Source organism: Schistocerca nitens, chromosome 6 (genome assembly GCF_023898315.1).
Source record: "Schistocerca nitens isolate TAMUIC-IGC-003100 chromosome 6, iqSchNite1.1, whole genome shotgun sequence".
NCBI classification, from domain to species: Eukaryota; Metazoa; Arthropoda; class Insecta; order Orthoptera; family Acrididae; genus Schistocerca; species Schistocerca nitens.
In genome coordinates this window covers 304,079,352-304,101,036 of record NC_064619.1, presented here as the reverse complement: position 1 = coordinate 304,101,036, position 21,685 = coordinate 304,079,352, and the positions used below count along the sequence as shown (strand labels likewise).

Below are 21,685 nucleotides of genomic sequence, written 5' to 3'. Positions count from 1 at the left end.
TAGGGACAAGGTCCGACTATTCGGGAGTAGGATCTTAGAATCTGAGAAAGTGTTCAGAGACAAACTTCCATCACACTGTCCACAAACGTGATGTCAGATCCACCTGGCAACAGCGATCTGAACGCCCACTGGCTGAGAGTTTTGATATCTATATGCATAGGAGACGAGTGGAGTATCCCTATTGGCTGAGGGAGAAAGGTGAGGTCTCTCTTGTGCATCGGGAAGACAGTGCAAAGTTAGCAGTACGGCACCACTCAAAACGCACAGTCGAGTAACCGGAGGTATTCCAAAAAGACGGTTGCGAGTACGCAGTGGCAGTAGCAGAATGCACCACTGACCCCAAATATAGAAGCGATAAACAAGATATAAAGTTAAAGTTAATTATCAGTGAACACCATGTGTCATGGGCATTATCTATAACGAGTATTGGAAGTGATAACGGTGTTGTAAAGTGTTGAGTGTAACGGCGCAGCCAAGAGCTACCATATTGGAAAGTCTGTGACATGGGTTTTAAAGTCTTCTTCATCAAAACGATTATCTTACAAAACATTGTTAACCTTTAACACCTGGCATCTCGACACACTCCATTTCAGCAGGAGCACAAACCTATGTTGAACCTGGTGCCTGAGCGCTACTACTGCGACAACGGACAACCAAAGCAGCAAAACAGCATGTTAGTAATAAAGAAACCAGAGAAGGAAGGCAGAGTCGCTTCCTTCTCGCTACAATGCCATACATAAGAAGGAGGGCACTGCATAACAGAGACATGATTTATTCTCTGGAGAGTAGTGAGCTTAACACTTTGAGTGCCAATCACGTCAATTGACGGGATGCGGGAATTTCTGTAGAGCGCCAATCACGTCATTTGACGTGATCTGCTTTCTCCTGCTTTTAAATATGAAATCACATTTATTGACAGGCTCGATTGGCCTTCATTGCTGTACTTGGTACATGTAGTGTCCAAAACAGCCGACAGATCGCGTACATTTAGTTCCTCAAACGTCCGATAGAATGGCATTTGCTGTATGAACCCACGCAGGTAGAAAGTGAAATCTGCTCATTGAGTACGTAAGTAAATGGACATGGCTTCACGCTCTCTTACAGATGACGAAATTTTGCAAGAATTGGAGAAAGAATTTGTTGATAATGAGAGTGTGGATGACAACATTGACTATTCAGATGATGATCCTGACTTTGTCGAAGACGAATTGCATCAAATTTCAAGGGAGTATTTCAAATTAACTCTTCAGTTCTGGATTTCTTTTCATATTTCGTGGACAGGGACCTTCTTGCTCATTTCAAAGAGCAGACAAATCTTTATGCCAGACAGAAGCTAAGGCAACTGACAAGTGCAAGTCAGCTCACTCCGGCATGCAGGATGTTTGGTTGGACAGGTGTCACTTTAGTGGAAGTAAAAGAAATCCTGGCTATAACTTTCCACATGAGCATCAACCAAAAGCCCCTTATACAAGATCATTGGAGCCAAGATCCTTGTGTGTCTTGTGTAACTACTGCCCACATCTGTAGACCAGAAACAGATTCCTACAGATTATGTCAAACTTCCATTTGAATGATAATTCATTGGAAATCAATAGAGGTGAACCTGGGTACGACCCATTACACAAGGTCCGCCCACAAGGTCCGCCCTCTAGTTGAAACCATCCGTTTACGGTTTCAGCAGGTGTACCTGCCTGACCAAGACAACAGTTGGTGAAGGCATGTGTAAATATAGAGGCAGAATTTATTTCAAGCAGTATATGCCACAAAAACCTAGCAAATATGGCATCAACTTATATATGCTCACAGAGTCTAACTCTGGTTATATCTGGAATTTCCAGGTTTTCTGTGGCCAAAGCAACATTGTGGTTGACATTGTGAAAAATCTACTTGGCACCCTAGCAGGTAAGGGCCATACATTATTTACTGATTGTTTTTATACAAGCCCTATTCTTGCAAGAGAATTAGAAAAGGAGAAGACAGGCCTTGTTGGAACTGTTATGAAGAACAGGAGGGGAATACCTCAGGCTCTGAAATCACCTAACATTCAAAGAGGTGAGCAGATTTTCCGTAAGAATGGGAATGTTTTAGCTGTATGCTGGAAATATAAAAGAAATGTATACATGCTAAGCACCAGACATCAAGCTGAAATGATACGTCATGAAGACAGAAGGGGTAAGGAAAAATTAAACCTGCATGTGTTGTGGAGTACAATAACAAAAAGATTGGAGTTGATCTATCTGACCAGAGGATGTCGTATGGAGCTTTTGAACAAAGAATAATAATGAAATGGTGGAGAAAACTTGCATTTCATTGTTCCCTTGTGTGTTTAGTGAATGCATGCATTCTTCACAATAAGGTAAAAAGTAAGAAGATATCTTTGTCTAAATTTGTGGAGGTATTATGAGTAGAACTAACAATGTGAAGACACTCCCAGACCATGATCTATTGGGGGACACCTAAGTAGACTATCTACATGAAAGCATTTCCTGGAAAAAATACCACCTCCACCAGGTAAAGGAAGAATCCAGAGAATGTGCAAAGTATGCTCAGCGAAAGGAAAAAAGGAAGCAGGAAGTCTACAAGAAGAGACAACATACCAGTGCAGCAAGTGCAGAATCGCAATGTGCAAAGAACCATGTTTCAGAATATATCACACGAAAAAACATTATACTTTGTGAATCTTTTATGTAACAATTTATAATAATTATGGACTTAGGATACCAGTTTTCTGTTAATGGATGTAAAACCGCAGATTATGAGGAATAAAATGTTAGTAAAACGTGTTTTTCATTTCCATGAACTTTTGTATATTTTGTAAAACCTTACAATCATTAAAAATATGAGGAAGAAAAACTAAACGATCAAAGGAGCTGTATATACATTTTCTGGAAGAAAAGTTAGTACCACAACAAAATGTAGGCTAGTTTTCTGTAAAACAAATGCACAATATTAGCAAAAAATGCTGGCATTCTAAGAAATGGCAGTTTCCATGGCCAGCAGCCAAAGCGTTAATAACAGTAACACTTACGAGGAGAATGAAGAAAATCATGAGACTATAGAATGAGAAAATCAGAACAGTGATATTAATGCAAATGAGCCGAATATGGCTGATGATAGTCAGGAAGTGGTTCAGCATTTAGAGCCTGAACACACTGGTAATGTAGTGGAGGAGGAGCGCTTGTCACATGAGCAAATACAAGGAACAGATCACGAAAATGACACTGCAGAGTCAAGGGTTTTGCATAGTGTAGTGTCTGCAGACACTGTTCTTGTGGGTAGCCAACAGGAACTGAATGAAAGCACTGAGGTAAAGGTACCTAGTATAAGTAAGAGAAGTCCTAGTAACAGTGATCGGCTGTCCTTCATGGTGATAATGCGAAGCAATTCAGTCAGAGATTGGATGATAATGATAAACAGTTTCAATCTCTTAATCAGAAAATGGATGACGACAATAGGTCAAATAACAAAATGTTTGGCTAATTCGCTAAGCAATTTAATAAGAAATTTGAAGATAATAGCAAAAAGATAGATGATATTAAAATATATGTTGACAGATCCCTGGGGAGTTTTAGTGAAGTAATCAATAGCAAAATTGAACGTATGAGAACTGAATTCCAAGCTGAAATAACAAACTAGGAGGGATAGTGGGGCAGGTGAGTGATAATTCTGCCGAAATTAAAAAATGTAAATCAAAGGTAGGCCGATTAGAGAGAGATTTAATGGAGGTAACTAAGCAAGTAGATGGTTTGAATGGCAAATGCACAAAGGCACATGTATTAGGGACTGATAACATTAAGAAAATTAAGGAAAAAGATGAACCATAGACCTTGCCGTTGGTGGGGAGGCTTGCATGCCTCAGTGATACAGATAGCCTTACCGTAGGTGCAACCACAACAGAGGGGTATCTATTGAGAGGCCAGACAAACGTGTGGTTCCTGAAGAGGGGCAGCAGCCTTTTCAGTAGTTGCAGGGGCAACATTCTGGATGATTGACTGATCTGGCCTTGTAACACTAACCAAAATGGCCTTGCTGTGCTAGTACTGCAAACGGCTGAAATCAAGGGGAAACTACAGCCATAATTTTTCCTGAGGGAATGCAGCTTTACTGTATGGTTAAATGATGATGGCGTCCTCTTGGGTAGAATATTCCGGAGGTAAAATAGTCCCCCATTCGGATCTCTGGGTGGGGACTACTCAGGAGGACATCGTTATCAGGAGAAAGAAAACTGGCATTCTACGGGTCGTAGCGTGGAATGGCAGATCCCTTAATCGGGCAGGTAGGTTAGAAAATTTAAAAAGAGAAATGGATAGGTTAAAGTTAGATATAGTGGGAATTAGTGAGGTTCGGTGGCAGGAGGAACAAGACTTTTGGTCAGTTGAATACAGGGTTATAAATACAAAATCAAATAGGGGTAATGCAGGAGTAGGTTTAATAATGAATTAAAAAAAATAGGAGTGTGGGTAAGCTACTACAAACAGCATAGTAAACACATTTTTGTGGCCAAGATAGACATGAAGCCCACGCCTATTACAGTAGCACAAGTTTATATGCCAAATAGCTCTGCAGATGATGATAAAATTGATGAAATGTATGATGAGATAAAAGAAATTATTCAGATAGTGAAGGGAGACAAAAATTTAATAGTCATGGGTAACTGGAATTCGAGAGTAGGAAAAGGGAGAGAAGGAAACACAGTAGGTGAATATGGATTGGGGGTACGAAACGAAAGAGGAAGTCGTCTGGTAGAATTTTGCACAGAGCATAATTTAATCATAGCTAACACTTGGTTCAAGAATCATAAAAGAATGTTGTATACATGGAAGAATCCTGGAGATACTAGAAGGTATCAGATAGATTATATAATGGTAAGACAGAGATTTAGGAACCAGGTTTTAAATTGTAAGACATTTCCAGGGGCAGATGTGGACTCTGATCACAATCTATTGGTTATGAACTGTAGATTAAAACTGAAGAAACTGCAAAAAGGTGGGAATTTAAGGAGATGGGACCTGGATAAACTGAAAGAACCACAGGTTGTGCAGAGTTTCAGGGAAAACATAAGGGAACAATTGACAGGAATGGGGGAAAGAAATACAGTAGAAGAAGAATGGGTAGCCTTGAAGAGAGAAATAGTGAAGGCAGCAGAGGAACAAGTAGGTAAAAAGACGAGGGCCAGTAGAAATCCTTGCGTGACAGAAGAAATATTGAATTTAATTGATGAAAGGAGAAAATATAAAAATGCAGTAAATGAAGCAGTCAAAAAGGAATACAAATGTCTCAAAAGTGAGACTGACAGGCAGTGCAAAATGGCTAATCAGGGATGGCTAGAGGACAAATGTAAGGATGTAGAGGCTTATCTCACTAGGGGTAAGATAGATACTGCCTACAGCTTTGGAGAAAAGAGAACCACTTGCATGAATATCAGGTGCTCAGATGTAAACCCAGTTCTAAGCAAAGAAGGGAAAGCAGAAAGGTGGAAGGAGTATATGAAGGGGTCTGTTCCAAAACTGGTCTTATCCAATTTTTTTTACGAAATGAGTGAAGCCTACTCCGATTTTCGTCAGTACCCAGCGCATTGACTGATTAGTCTATATTCACTCAAAAGTTGCTCTTTACCATAGAAATCATTAGCTAAAAATCGGCCATCGTTCCAAAACTTGCCTTATTTACTCCAAGTGTCGTTCCAATAGTCGCCTTTCCTATCAGCCAATGAAATTCTTCATATTCCAGTCAAAGGAAACGCACAATATTTTTCCCGCATTTTTACAGCTGTCGTCAGTAAAGTCTGAAGACGTGTGCAGTTTTGTGACAAAATAGGATTACGATGGAAGAAAGAATTACTCCAGCTCCAAAAGGCAAAGCAAGATGCCGTAAAAGTGATCCTGCTTTATGGAAGAAAACCAAGGAAAAATATAAAAGGTAAGAAAGACGTCAAATTTGTGCAGTGTGTTTCCACGACTGGTTTAGGCTCTGGTGTCAATGATCAGTGAACGTATAAAGGTTAATAAAACAGCGGTGGTGGCTGCTGAAAATAAATTTTAGGTGTTCACAAATTTTTAGTAATACTATAGACTGTTTGTGCAGATAATTTTTTTTTTAATTTATGGTGACAAGCAGTTTCAAAACTCTCAGGACTTTATCATCTGTAGTAGATCGCCCTAACATTTACTCCATACAAATTTTTTGATTCAGATAAACCTCAAAGTGTGAAACAGCATTTTCTGTAACAGTTATGATGACGGTCTGAACGAATTTATACAGCTACAACCACTGAGAATAATAATAATAGTAGTAATGGTAGTAATAATGGTAGTAAAAATAGTTATTGGCATATTTGAGGAGTGTGCTACCATCTAGCGGGATTTATGTCCATCAAATGGGGACACACGTCTTGCAAACGTCTGTCATAATGTGCTGCCACCTAGTGGTATTGATGTAAACTCTGTGTTACGTTTAACAGTATTAAAGAATTTAATAACTACTACATCCAAAAGGTGTCAAAACTTTGGGTGTTCACATGCTCTAGTGCTCTTACACAGCAGCTGCCACTGCAAAACGGGAATGTAGCAATATTATATTCCTCTGATTTAATCAAACACCACATTGGGCTTTTATTATTAGTGTCCTCTTCATGTCCCATTTACATCAGGATCTATTTTCAGGCCATTATTTTTATCGTTACAGGCATAGGCCAATGGAACCACCACAATATCCACAATGCAGTCATAATGGACCAACGTACAAATGCAGGAAATTAAGGATGTTAGACATTCAACAGTTCCATAAGAACTTCTATAGCTCTCCCAATAAAATTGAGCAAGGCACTTTTAAACTGAAATATCTGAGAGCAGAAAAGCCTAAAAGAGACAAATGTGCAAAAGAAGGTAGCAGTAGGAAGAGTGTTGCTATTGAGTATTTTGTTAAACTTGCTAATACTGATAAATTTCAAGTAAAAGTGTGCCAAAAAACATTTCTCAATATTTTACATGTCAGTAAATAGAATTCAGATAATTGCCAGAAATCACTACCAAACCGGTGAAATGCCTAAAGAGAAAAAGAGGTGGTGCTAGACACAGGCCACAGTACGATGCAAAGAGACAATCTGTAAAGTCTTTCATTGAACGTTTGAAGTGCTGTGAAAGTCACTATTGTCGAGGAAAATCGTTACAAAGAAAATATCTTCCCGGAAACTTCAGCATTGCGAAGTTACACAGGATGTATAATGCAGAGGTTTGTCATGATATGAGAGTGAAGCGATGGTTCTTTCGCAACATTTTCACAACAGGTTACAACATCGGTTTTGGTTAACCTGTAAAAGATGCATGTTCTACGTGCATTGAACTTGAGGGAAACATTGAGGACGCAAAGGATACATCAGAAAAGAATTCTATGATTATTCAGTTTAGGATTCATAAGTTAAAAGCTAAAGCTTTTTACACAAAGCTGCAAGAAAAAAGAGATGATATGCTCACAATGTCATTTGACTGTCAGAAAAATCTGGTTAATCCTAAAATACCCGATCAAATTGCCTACTACAGTCATCAGTACAAAATGTTTTCACATATATGTCGATGGAACATGAATACAAAAAGGGATCAAATGAGATATCCTCTGCAATATTTGACAAACTTTCTAAATGTGATTTATAGAACTACTCAAGTTTGCGACTTTGTGCTGATGGCTGCGGAGGACAGAATAGAAACTCTACAGTGATAATGATGTGCTGCTATTTCTGTCAAAAGTGAGTCCCCCCAAATGTGAAGTGTATTGAACTGATATTTCCCATTCCAGGACACTCCTTTCTGCCATCAGACAGAGTATTTGGACAAATAGAGAAGGACATTAGGACCAGGCCAGTAATTTGTGACCCAAAAGAGTATGAAGATATTTTTGCATCACATGCACAGGTTTCTAAATTGGGTGTGGTTTGCACAGTGAGAGACTGGAAGAAGGCTGTTGACAATATGATGAAAAAAAACACGTAGTTGGCATTTCAAATTTTCTTCAGCAGAGAGGTTCATCTTGTGTGAAACATCTGAAGGAAATGTGACAGTACAAGGAGAACCAAATTACAATGTAGACTGTGGTTCAGTAAGGTCTGTGACGAAGAAAGGTAAATGTTTGATGAATATGGATGTTCCACAAGTTGTGTCCTCGGGAGTGCCCTTGAACCCAGTCAAGATTAAGGACGTAGAGCATTTGTTACAAAAACATTTTGGATTGGAGTGGAAGGTGAATGAAGAACTGGCTTCTACAAGAATTTGTTAGCGTCCAATACTGGAGAAACAAATTACTCCCCTGAAGAGACAATCAACGAATATTGTGAAACTCATGAGGATTTGACAGACTTAGTTATTTGAATTCTGTTCTACGAATAATTATGTAGAATCATTATTGTTTACTATGAACTGTGCTTTTTAAGTTCTAATAAATGAGTCCCCCCCCATGAACCATGGACCTTGCCGTTGGTGGGGAGGCTTGCGTCCCTCAGCGATACAGATGGCCGTACCGTAGGTACAACCACAACGGAGGGGTATCTGTTGAGAGGCCAGACAAACGTGTGGTTCCTGAAGAGGGGCAGCAGCCTTTTCAGTAGTTGCAGGGGCAACAGTCTGGATGATTGACTGATCTGGCCTTGTAACACTAACCAAAAAAGCCTTGCTGTGCTGGTACTGCGAAGAGCTGAAATCAAGGGGAAACTACAGCCATAAATTTTCCCGAGGGCATGCAGCTTTACTGTATGATTAAATGAGGATGGCGTCCTCTTGGGAAAAATATTCCGGAGGTAAAATAGTCCCCCGTTCGGATCTCCGGGCGGGGACTACTCAAGAGGACATCGTTATCAGGAGAGTGAAAACTGGCGTTCTACGGATCAGAGCGTGGAATGTCAGATCCCTTAATCGGGCAGGTAGGTTAGAAAATTTAAAAAGGGAAATGGATAGGTTAAAGTTTGATATAGTGAGAATTAGTGAAGTTCGGTGGCAGGAGGAACAAGACTTTTGGTTAGGTGAATACAGGGTTATAAATACAAAATCAAAAAATAGGAGTGCGGGTTAGCTACTACAAACAGCATAGTGAATGCATTATTGTGGCCAAGATAGACACAAAGCCCACGACTAATACAGTAGTACGAGTTTATATGCCAACTAGCTCTGCAGATGATGATGAAATTGATGATGAGACAAAAGAAATTATTCAGGTAGTGAAGGGAGAAGAAAATTCAATAGTCATGGGTGACTGGAATTGGAGAGTAGGAAAAGGAGGAGAAGGAAACATAGTAGGTGAATATGGATTGGGGCTAAGAAATGAAAGAGGAAGCCGTCTGGTAGAATTTTGCAAAGAGCATAACTTAATCATAGCTAACACTTGGTTCAAGAATCATGAAAGAAGGTTGTATACATGGAAGAACACTGGAGATACTAAAAGGTTTCACATAATTATAGCTAACACTTGGTTCAAGAATCATAAAAGAAGGTTGTATACGTGGAAGAATCCTGGAGATACTAGAAGGTATCAGATAGATTATATAATGGTAAGACAGAGATTTAGGAACCAGGTTTTAAATTGTAAGACATTTCCAGGGGCAGATGTGGACTCTGACCACAATCTATTGGTTATGAACTGTAGATTAAAACTGAAGAAACTGCAAAAAGTTGGTAATTTAAGGAGATGGGACCTGGATAAACTGAAAGAACCAGAGGTTGTATAGAGTTTCAGGGAGAGCATAAGGGAACAATTGACAGGAATGGGGGAAAGAAATACAGTAGAAGAAGAATGGGTAGCCTTGAGGAATGAAATAGTGAAGGCAGCAGAGGATCAAGTAGGTAAAAAGACGAGGGCTAGTAGAACTCCTTGGGTAACAGAGGAGATACTGAATTTAATTGATGAAAGGAGAAAATACAAAAATGCAGCAAGTGAAGCAAGCAAAAAGGAATACAAACGTTTCAAAAATGAGTTTGACAGGAAGTGCAAAATGGCTAAGCAGGGATGGCTAGACGACAAATGTAAGGATGTAGTGGCTTATCTCATGAGGGGTAAGATAGATACAGCCTACAGGAAAATTAAAGAGACCTTTGGAGAAAAGAGAACCGCTTGCATGAATATCAAGAGCTCCGAAGGAAAAACAGTTCTAAGCGAAGAAGGGAAAGCAGAAAGGTGGAAGGAGTATATAGAGGGTCTATACAGGGGCGATGTTCTTGAGGACAATATTATGGAAATGGAAGAGGAGGTAGATGAAGATGAAATGGAAGATATAATACTGCATGAAGAGTTTGGCACAACACTGAAAGACCTTAGTTGAAACAAGGCCCTGGGAGTAGACAACATTCCATTAGAACTACTGACAGCCTTGGAAGAGTCAGTCCTGACAAAACTGTACCTTCTGGTGAGCAAGATGTATAAGATAGGCGAAATTCCCTCAGACTTCAAGAAGAATGTAATAAATCCAATCCCAAAAAAAGCAGGTGTTGACAGATGTGAAAATTACTGAACTATCTGTTTAATAAGTCACAGCTGCAAAATACTAACGCGAATTCTTTACAGACGAATGGAAAAATTGGTAGAAGCCAACCTCGGGGAAGATCAGTTTGGATTCCATAGAAATGTTGGAACATGTGAGACAGTACTGACCCTAGGACTTATCTTAGAAGAAAGACTAAGGAAAGGCAAACCTATGTTTCTAGCATTTGTAGACTTAGAGAAAGCTTTTGACAATGCTGACTGGAATACTCTTTTTCAAATGGAACGGACAGTGTCTTTAAAGGAGGGTATAAGATGAACATCAACAAAAGCAAAACGAGGATAATGGAATGTAGTCGAACTAAGTCGGGTGATGCTGAGGGAATTTGATTAGGAAATGAGACACTTAAAGTAGTAAACGAGTTTTGCTATTTGGGGAGGAAAATAACTGATGATGGTCGAAGTAGAGAGGATGTAAAATGTAGACTCGTAATAGCAAGGAAAGCGTTTCTGAAGAAGAGAAATTTGTTAACATCGAGTATAGATTTAAGTGTCAGGAAGTCGTTTCTGAAAGTATTTGTATGGAGTGTAGCCATGTATGGAAGTGAAACATGGACGATAAATAGTTTGGACAAGAAGAGAATAGAAGCTTTCGAAATGTGGTGCTACAGAAGAATGCTGAAGATTAGATGGGTAGATCACATAACTAATGAGGAGGTACTGAATAGAATTGGGGAGAAGAGGAGTTTGTGGCACAACTTGACAAGAAGAAGGGATCGGTTGGTAGGAAATGTTGTGAGGCATCAAGGGATCACCAATTTAGTACTGGAGGGCAGCATGGAGGGTAAAAATCGTAGAGGGAGACCAAGAGATGAATACACTGAGCAGATTCAGAAGGATGTAGGCTGCAGCAGGTACTGGGAGATGAAGAGGCTTGCACAGGATAGAGTAGCATGGAGAGCTGCATCAAACCAGTCTCAGGACTGAAGACTACAACAACAACAACATAAATGAGTATAAACTGAATGCATCAGCACTACCACAAATGCACAAAAAAAGTATTTTCCTGAGTACATGAACTACGCACTTACAGTGTGCTGCAACAAAACTTGTCTAATCCTGGATATAAAGTAACATAACCAATTTCTCGATGGGCATAATTATATTCCCAAATAATCATGACTTTATGTATTGAAAATATGCGTTCCTACCAGGAAAAAGAGTTCAGTTTCTGTCGACATTAAGGAGTTTTTAGTTTTTTGTGTCTCCTGTAAAATTTCTTACCATGGATAAGGCAAGTTTTGGAACAGACCGCTTCATATAGAGGGTCTATACATCACCACCTACAGACAAGGCTGTGGCGCAAAATTCATAGCACGTTGTGACATCACTCCAAGCAGGCCACCATGTTGTGACTTGAAACATTTCTTTGTCTACATGTTTGTTGGATCGAGTGCTACATTCGTGCTTAAAACTAGCGATTACCATGTTTACGTGTAGTGAATCTACCGTGAACATGGTTTACAAATGTTGTGTGCCAAGGTGTCATGGGAATTATGGAACTGGACCGAAAGTAATGTTTTCCTTTCCGAAAGATGCGAATCTGCGTCGGAAATGGCTTTCAGCGATTCATCGGGACAATTTCCAACCCACTGAGCACACGAAAGTATGTAAAAACTATACACCTAGTACAATTATTATTTTTTTTCTAGTGAAATATCTTGAATTTTGGATACATTTGACTAAAATTGTGAGCAAAAGTTCGCAGTAAATAGTATTCACTTCAAGTGGCTTTATTTTGATTTTGAAAACAAGATATAAATTTTTGGCTCGTGTTACATTTTATTCATGTTTAAATTTCTCTGAAATTTGTATTTTGTTACGCATTACCAATACGTTTTATTCCCTATTTGTGAGTGGGTGTTCTTTTTCACTCTCGCATTAGTTAACATGAGTACTAATGAATGTTGAAAGCGCTGTTTTCATGTTTAAAAAACTATCTCTCTGTATGAAGCACATCTCTGTTGTTTTGCTATGTGTTAGTTTTTCCTGTTATTAGACATTCGCCAACTCACGACCAAATAATCATTTTTCAACCTAACCTACACTTCAGGTTACGCTGCAGAATAGGTGTCATCACAACCAGATTTCAGTGGCGTCCTGTATCACTTGAGCCACCTAATAATGATATTCTCGTTAATAACGCATCCAGTTACTTAATCTGTCTGATATCTTAAATGTCCCAGATGGTTAACTGACATGGCAAGTATCCTTTAGTTGATACAGCACAGCTTGGTACGGAATATTTAGTTGATATGTTCTTAACATCCTACCAGTTGGATGGTCATGACTGTCTTACTGAGGTTTTTTTATGTTGGCATCTGTTCAATTTTATTTTGTGTTTGGCATGCATTTGCTTCGTAATTGTTCTTCTATCCAAACATGAAATTTGTGGTATATCAAGACCCTCATTCAGTGTTACCTGTAATGACAGTTTTAATAAGTGCTGGCATAAAAACACCCACAGTGAAATATTATTCTGCAGCTTTTGATATCTCATATACCATGACAATGAAGAAACTGTAAAGTCAAAATTACAAAATAATTGATATGATAACATGCAGAATCCAACAGATCACTGAAATTTGGTGCCACTTAATCCATAATAGGAACTTCATTCTTATAGATCCACAAATATCACAGTACTGCTGTAACACAAGCAGTCCACAGGTATATTCATCATATACTGATGCCTTTTGATTATGCTCCTAGTGCTTATAGTACTAATTAATAAAAGAATATTACAACAGAATATGCATGTTGTTGTAGAACATGGTATATTACTGTTAGGCCTAAATTATTAGTGTACTTCCACTAAGGGGACCTGTCAAGTTGATACTGGTGGAAAATTAAGAAGTGTCCAGTGTTTTTTACTTTCACATAGACACACATCTCTAGATCATGCGATTTACTTAACTAACTCATACTACTTTGTTGTAGGTTTGTGAACTTCACCGAATCTGACATTTGCCGGCATACGGAATGTTATGATGAAGTGAAAGGCACAAAGCTTACTGTCAATCTTTCAAGACCAAGACTTAGAGAGGTTGCTGTCACATCAGAGTTACCAGGCTGCCCAAGCTATTTGTCTACTCCATCCACCAGCTCTCGAGAAACTGCAGAGGAAAGGCGAGCTAGATTGTACAATGAACACCATCTACAGTCAATTAAAGACAGTATAGTAACCAAAACAGAGTATGATTCAAGGATGTTATTTTCTACTTTTGAAGCATTTCTGCAGTGCTTAGAAAGAGAAACCATTCCCAGAGAGTGGACCATTGTTAGGAGAAGTGACTGTGTCCTATTTCTATTGCTTACTGTATGTATTGTCCACTCCATCCGTGTCTGCATCCGTTGCAGTGACAAATGATTTGCAGTTGTCCGCCTATCGAAGTAAAACTGAGATAAGAAAGATAGGCAGTAGCAAAATATCAGACAAACTTTCAAATATGAATAATTTATTTACAGTATTAGACAAAGTGAAAGAATTAGTCAGTGCAAAAGTAAATTCATTAAAAAGCCAGTGCCTTCTTATACAGGACATTTTAAATGATATGTGCAGTTCTGTAGATGAAGAAAAACAGAAACAAATTCAATTCTTAAGTGAGCAAGTTAAGTTGCTTTGTAGCAGTGAGGAAAACTATAGGTTTAATCCTCACTTTTCTGTATTTTGTTGTATCCTGCATTCTATCTCCCCCTCAAGCCTATAAAATTTTCAGGTTGTCTGGCAATCTTTCTTCCTCATCTAAGAACTTTACAGAAAATGTGTTCCTCATATAGTAATGGTCCTCATAATGAACAAAATGAAGGTGCTATGCTCCTGTATATTAAGGAAAGATTTAAATCTTTGCAGGAAATTGATTTCTTTAATGATGGGTGAAATTCATATTAATCTTTATTTTGATTACAAGGGAGGAAACATTGTGGGGGCAGCATTTGATAGTGACAAGGCTGCTGCTACTACAGCATATGTCTTTATGATACAATCATTGCTGTCTTCTTTTACAGAAGTAGTGCATGTACTCTCAGTGAGAAACCTTGTAGCTGAACAGTTATTTTTGTATGTGAAGAAAATATTACGTGGCCTTTATGACATTGGTTTCAAAGTTATTTGTGTAGTTAGTGACAACAATGCTATAAATAGGATACCTATGGCACTGTTTAGCTCACCTCCAAAACTCAGTGTAGTTTACAGACATCCAACTAATCCAATTAAACCACTATTTTTTATAATTGATTCTGTCCACATCCTTAAGTATATACGTAATAACTGGGTTAATCAAAAGGACTATCAAGTTTTGCTCAAATATCCACAATTCGATGGAAGCGGTGATGATTGTCAAGTGTTAATGGCATCTTTTGAAGCATTGAGGCAGCTTCATAAGATTGAATGTAATGGTCTACTTAAGCACTCTTATGGTCTTACTTTGAAGTCTCTTTATCCATCTGCACTTGAGAAACAGAATGTGAGCCTTGTTTTTCAGGTATTCAATGAATATACAGCTGAAGCCATTTCAACTGTAGGGGAACAGAAAACTTATTACATTACCAGACAACTGCAGAATTTATTAAAATTATTCTTACTTGGTGAAAAACTGTAAATGTTAAGACAGTTCACAAAGTCGTTTGACTAAATGATCTCTTCCAGTGCCCTCTGTCTTTAAGTAATAATGATGAAAAATTGTTTATTTTTTGGAAAGGTTTCTTGTGTGGCTCGATAAGTCAAAGGACTTAGGCCTGAAAAATAATACCCTTTCAAAGGAAACCCGTATAGCTCTGACACACACAACCTATGGTTTGATTGAGATGGCAAGGTACTGTACTAAAAAGCTTGGTTTCACATATTTTTTGCCTGGAAACTTCAAACTGATTCTCTGGAAGCAAGGTTTAGCAGTTAACAATCAATGGCTGGCTCTCAGTATCTCATATCTGAGAGACAGATTTTTGAAGTGGAAGCCAAGATAAGGATGCAGAACATGCAGAACACTTTTGGTAAACTGCCTGTTGCTGAAGGGTTCACCTTTAATTGTAATGATGACATAAAAGAGACTATACAAACAGACTGTGAGTTTATGGTTGATGTTATGTATTTGGAGGAAGATTTCAGGCAGGCAGAAACATACCTTCTAATACTAGCATATTTAGCAGGGTATTGTGTTTGCAGTGTACTGAAGAAACAGCAGTGTGAGGTGTGCAGCAAATAGCTTCTCTTAGACAAAGAAATGTGCCTGCATGGTGAACAAAATCTTAGTTTAATCAAAAATTTGGAGACGGGTGGTCTGTTTTTCCCTCAGCCTGATGATGTGAATGTTGTCTTAGGTTGTTCGCAGATGATACTGTAATTTACCATCTAGTAAGGTCATCCGAAGACCAGTATCAGTTGCAAAGAGATTTAGAAGAGATTGCTGTATGGTGTGGCAGGTGGCAGTTGACGCTAAATAATGAAAAGTGTGAGGTGATCCACATGAGTTCCAAAAGAAATCCATTGGAATTCGATTACTCGATAAATAGTACAATTCTCAAGGCTGTCAATTCAACTAAGTACCTGGGTGTTAAAATTACGAACAACTTCAGTTGGAAAGACCACATAGACAATATTGTGGGGAAGGCGAGCCAAAGGTTGCGTTTCATTGGCAGGACACTTAGAAGATGCAACAAGTCACTAAAGAGACAGCTTACACTACACTCGTTCGTCCTCTGTTAGGATATTGCTGCGCGGTGTGGGATCCCTACCAGGTGGGATTGACGGAGGACATCGAAAGGGTGCAAAAAAGGTCAGTTCGTTTTGTATTATCACGTAGTAGGGGAGAGAATGTGGCAGATATGATACGCGAATTGGGATGGAAGTCATTACAGCAAAGACGTTTCTCGTCGCGGCAAGATCTATTTACGAAATTTCAGTCACCAACTTTCTCTTCCGAATGCGAAAATATTTTGTTGAGCCCAACCTACATACGTAGGAACGATCATCAAAATAAAATAAGAGAAATCAGAGCTCGAATAGAAAGGTTTAGGTGTTCGTTTTTCCCGCGCGCTGTTTGGGAGTGGAATGGTAGAGAGATAGTATGATTGTGGTTTGACGAACCCTCTGCCAAGCACTTAAATGTGAATTGCAGAGTAGTCATGTAGATGTAGATGTAGATGTAGATGTAGATGTAGAATTACATTAGTGTACAGAAATTAATATCTGCCCCTAATGAAATAAAAATTTTGTCATTCAACAGTCAAAGGGTGCTTGTTCGAAATGTAACCATAAATGCTGTTCAGAAGAAAAGTTTCTTCTTAACAGACTTTGTTTGCAGTGATGGTCATTCGGCAGACAAAATACTAAAGTTGTTAGTCAAAGCATCCACCACCGCATTATTAAACAATTACATTAAGAAAAAGAATGACGCCTTTACTGCTTCTTTTAAGAAATGGAAGCTTAGCACATTTTAATTTGCGTACAGTTTACATGTTAGCACATTTATCAGGTGTCACAGGAAATTTCTATTGAGTTTCACACATTCAGTTACACTGTATTTGGTCCAGTGAAAGGAGAGGCAGGTTCTATAACCCATATTGGTGTAGTACCTTCAACTGAATGCACACTAATAGTCATTTTGTCCATATAGCCTGTAGTTTTTGGATAATTTGCTTCCAACAGTTTCAAATGTCAGAAGGTCACAACTGTTTCCAAGCAGATTATTCAGCTGAAGTAAGTACTTTGTCCAGCACTAATGGCTAGTTTCAATCTCATCATTGTAAAATGTTATCAGTTTGTGTACACATCCATCTGTGCACTTGGTACTGGCCTAAGGTTGAAACTGGGTCAGTTTTTCCTAGTAAAGACTTTATGTCTTTCAGCTATTCTGTGCAGAAATTTTTATATCTTCCTTTCAATTTGTTGAGCCTGTGCTGCCCAACAAGAAGAAATCTGTTAAAGTAATTCTGTATGAAACCTCATGTAGTTCATTATAACTATGTATGTAATTAGAGGCTATTATTTTGGCATGCAGACATACAAAACTTACAGTAGCATATTACAATACTGCACACTTAATGAAATTCTCTTAAGAAATACAGCTTCAAGCAATGGAACAAATTAATCTAGAAATAGGTTAAATTTATTATTGACTTTTTAGCTTGACACATTGTCTCATTCCAACTGCTGCAAATGTCTCTGAAGGTTTGTAGATTTTCACTGTTGACTTATATACACGTCCTGTTGATGAAACTACTGTTGTTTGCAGGGCTTACAGCATGCATTTTGAACAGCTGACCATCATGGTCAGGAAGACATCTAAAATTTCACTTAAACATATGTTGCTAATTCTTTTATCTGCAGAGTATTGTCAATCAGGCTTGTAAAGTTCTTTGCAACTCTTGAGAGAAAGTCAACAACTGCACACGGCCCATTACATGCTCAAAATCTGCCGTACTTTTACAGGAAAGAAAATTTACATTACAATAACAAAGCATGATTATTTTTGTTTTTGAGAACAGGTGAGTTAAAAGTGATTGTTGCTTGGGGAATGTACTCAACTTTCCTGAGGGAGCTCTATAAACAGGTACACAATATTTACTTAGGATACTGAAGGGAGAGGAATTTAATATTATACACAGTATTAGTGCAGAATTTTTCAAGTGAGTGCAAATAATAGCCGTGTGGTCCAGAAAGAATGTAGTTTATCACAGTGCATTTTTCACAAATGTACCCTGTTTTATCATGTATATCGCAATATTATTTACATTCCGCACTCGTATGTTTTCACTGGCTATTGATAATCTTAAGCAATTACATTACCGGTAAAAAAAGAATTATAAACTATAGCTTCTGCTATACTGTGATAGATAAAGTTACGTATTTTAACCACACGGCAAAGTACTCTCCTCTTTGCGTGGTATCATTTGCCAAAATCTCGTTTTGTTATCTCCAGTGGTTTACGAGATATGAGAGGCGTTATGAACATTTCATTCCCACGCGCCGGCTATCGGAAGTGAACTTGCTGCAGATGTTCAATGTTTTCGAGATTGGAAGCAGATATTGATCCAAAGTTTTACAAAAATTTCAAAACCTCATCTGTATTTCATACTGGCAATAGAATGTATAATATGCACCTAACACAAATTCATAGCGAACACAACAACAACAACAACAACAACAACAACAACAAGGAAGTCCAAGATGTGGGAAAAGCATCCAAAAGTAATGCAGGTGCGCCTTGTTCAGAGCTGCGAAAGATAAGAGAGCAGGTACAGGAAACCGACTTGCGAACGGTATCTTTATATGCTAGTAAGGTAGAGGCAGAAATAAGAGGTAGACTGGAGATGTGGTACGAACAGGGAAAGCCTGGTACGAACAGGAAAAGTCCAAAGAAAGAAGTAAACAACATGTAGCCTCAAATGACCAGTTATCTGCGTGTGTGCAAATTCCACAGCTTTACGTCAAAAGGACAGATACATCCTCTAGCTTTTAAGTGGCAATTTGAGGCTGTCTTTCCTGAACATTGGTATGACAAAAAGAAAAAAGGCTGTGTTGTAAGTAGGTTGGAAGGCGAAGCTTTATCCAGGGGTATGAAAACTGGATCGCAACGCAAAACATACGAGTGGTTTATGCAAGTTTTCATGATCCAGTATTGGTCCAGCAGCACTCAGAATTGCGTTCGTAAAGACCTATTTGATGGTCAAAACTTCATTAGTAGTGGTTGCAGAAGTTACAAAGAGTTCTTCCAGACTTATGTCAAAAAGAACTTGTATTTAGGTGATCCCTTGAAAGAAACGGATTTAATATCAATCATTAAGATCAAGTTACCTCCGAGGATACAAGAAAAATTAACTGCAATATCCAAGTCTGATGCAAAGGCAATCATGCAAGTGCTGGATAAATTGGATTCATTAGCAGGGAACAATCGAAATCTAGAAGGTTGGAGAAGAAAACCCAGGGGAAATAACAGACCTAATGAAAATAGGATTCAAGGAGAACAGACAGACAGACAGATACTATATCCTCAACACACAAATAATAGAATAAATCATCAGGAGACAAAACACTATAATAGACAGGACACACAGGGTGAAAAACAATATCTTAATAACATGGCTGGAAGAGGTAGAGGAGGATACTACAGAGGTAGAGGAAGAGGTAACTATCACAACCAAGAAACAAGAGAACACTACAGTAATACACAGAACAATTACAGGCATGAGGTTCCAATACCGGGAAACTCACAGGACGTTCGGATGAGGTCCAATCACGAACTGTAAATAACGCAGGACCCATAGTGCACTTCTTAGGTTGTGATAAAATAGACAGCATTAAAGAGGTGCTAATGGAGGAAACTGAGGAACAAGTGGAAGAGGTGTTCCAACCTTCATTAGAAATCCAGCTATAGCAGTTAAGTGTAGTAGCAGTGAGACTCGAGATCGGAGATGAGTGCTATTGCTCTTGAGCTGTATGAAAAAATCAAGGTAAATAACGTCCCTGAATTACCCTTACAAGGAATAAGAGTAATTACGGCATGTGGGGCAAAGGGTAAACAAATAAGGAAACAAACTTTATTAGATATTGAAATACAGAGGAAGAAATATAAGGTCAATGCAATAGTGGTCCCAAATCTAAATGTAGGAATAATTCTAGGAATGAAATGGTTTATGAACAACCACATAAGAACAGACTGCTTCAGGGCATATTGAAATAAATGGAGAGGTAATAGAGACGTTAAAAATGGATGAAGCAGTAGCTAAGAATAGTGAGGGAATTAAAGTCCACATTACGAAGCATCTTTTCTTATGGAACAAAATGAGTAGGGAGGAAGAATCTAATAGAGAAGTGAAACAGGTAAATAAAGTGTTGCCAGAACAAATATATCAAAAGGTTGAACACAGAGTGGAAAGCACAGAAAACGCACAACCCACAGAAGCTAAAGAACTAAGGCGTATCTTACACAGGTATTCATGCCAGGGCCAGGCCTGATAAAGCGATATGTACACTCGTGCTCATAAACTAAGGATAATGCTGATACACGGTGAAACAATGCTCTGGTGGGTGGTTTGTCGGTTTAAATCACCTCGGGGTATGACCATGCGGTGCACAGTGGTGCTGGCAGCAGTCCACATACGCAGAGGTGTGTTGGTGCATGTCAGAGTACAAAGCAGCGAGTAAGTGTGCAGAAGTTTTCAGATGTTCTAATGGTGACTGTGTGTTGAAAATGGCTCAAAGAACACATACTGATGATGTTATGAGGGGTAGAATACTAGGACGACTGGATGCTGGTCACACACAGCAGGTCATAGCACGGGCCCTTCGTGTGCCACAAAGTGTGATCTCAAGATTATGGCAACGATTCCAGCAGACAGGAAATGTGTCCAATCACTTCAGTACGGGACGTCCATAGTGTAGAAAACCATAAGAAGACTGATAACCCACCATCAGTGCCCGCAGATGGCCACGGAGTACTGCAGGTAGCCTTACTCGGGACCTTACCACAGCCACTGGAACAATTGTCTCCAGACACACAGTCTACAGACGACTGAACAGACATGGTTTATTCACCTGGAGACCTGCACGGTGAAGAAACAAAAATACAAAAAAATTATCTGGTACACCAAGGTGTTCTATATAGGCGAACAGACCCAGATTACAGTTGGTGGAAAGTCTGCTGGCTAGAACATGAGATCGATAAATTAGTCCTACATGTTCATCTCAGCTATGTCCGCCCCGGTAGCTGAGTGGTCAGCGTGACAGACTGTCAATCCTAAGGGCCCGGGTTCGATTCCCGGCTGGGTCGGAAATTTTCTCCGCTCAGGGACTGGGTGTTGTGTTGTCCTCATCATCATCATTTCATCCCCATCGACATGCAGGTCGCCGAAGTGGCGTCAAATCGAAAGACCTGCACCAGGCGAACGGTCTACCCGACGGGAGGCCCTAGCCACACGACATCTCAGCTATGTACATTTCGGGGTCAGAAAATGCACTAAGAAATTGAAGGAAGCCTGCATTTTTAATAATATGGAAAAAAAGAGTCAGACGATTAATTGAGGGATGTATAGTATGTCAGAAAACAAAAGTATCCAACCAGTATCCCAAGGGAAACGTATATCCAATAGTACCCAATGGCATCGTGGATAAAGTGGCGGTGGACTTGTACGGGCCACTACCTAGGTCAACCGGAGGAAACATGTATGT

At 39.0% G+C, this 21,685-nt stretch overlaps 1 long non-coding RNA gene across 2 annotated transcripts in view; it reads right to left on the bottom strand.

Moving 5' to 3' along the window:
• LOC126262348 (uncharacterized) overlaps window positions 1–21,685 on the bottom strand; it is a 75,573-nt gene that overhangs the window by 13,196 nt on the left and 40,692 nt on the right. Inside the window, exon 5 of one of the 2 annotated variants that reach the window (XR_007546722.1) lies at window positions 13,837–13,903. The exons of the other annotated variant lie outside the window; for it this stretch is intronic. This is a non-coding gene — a long non-coding RNA (uncharacterized LOC126262348). The remainder of the gene's footprint in view (window positions 1–13,836; window positions 13,904–21,685) is intronic. 2 annotated transcript variants of the gene reach the window in all.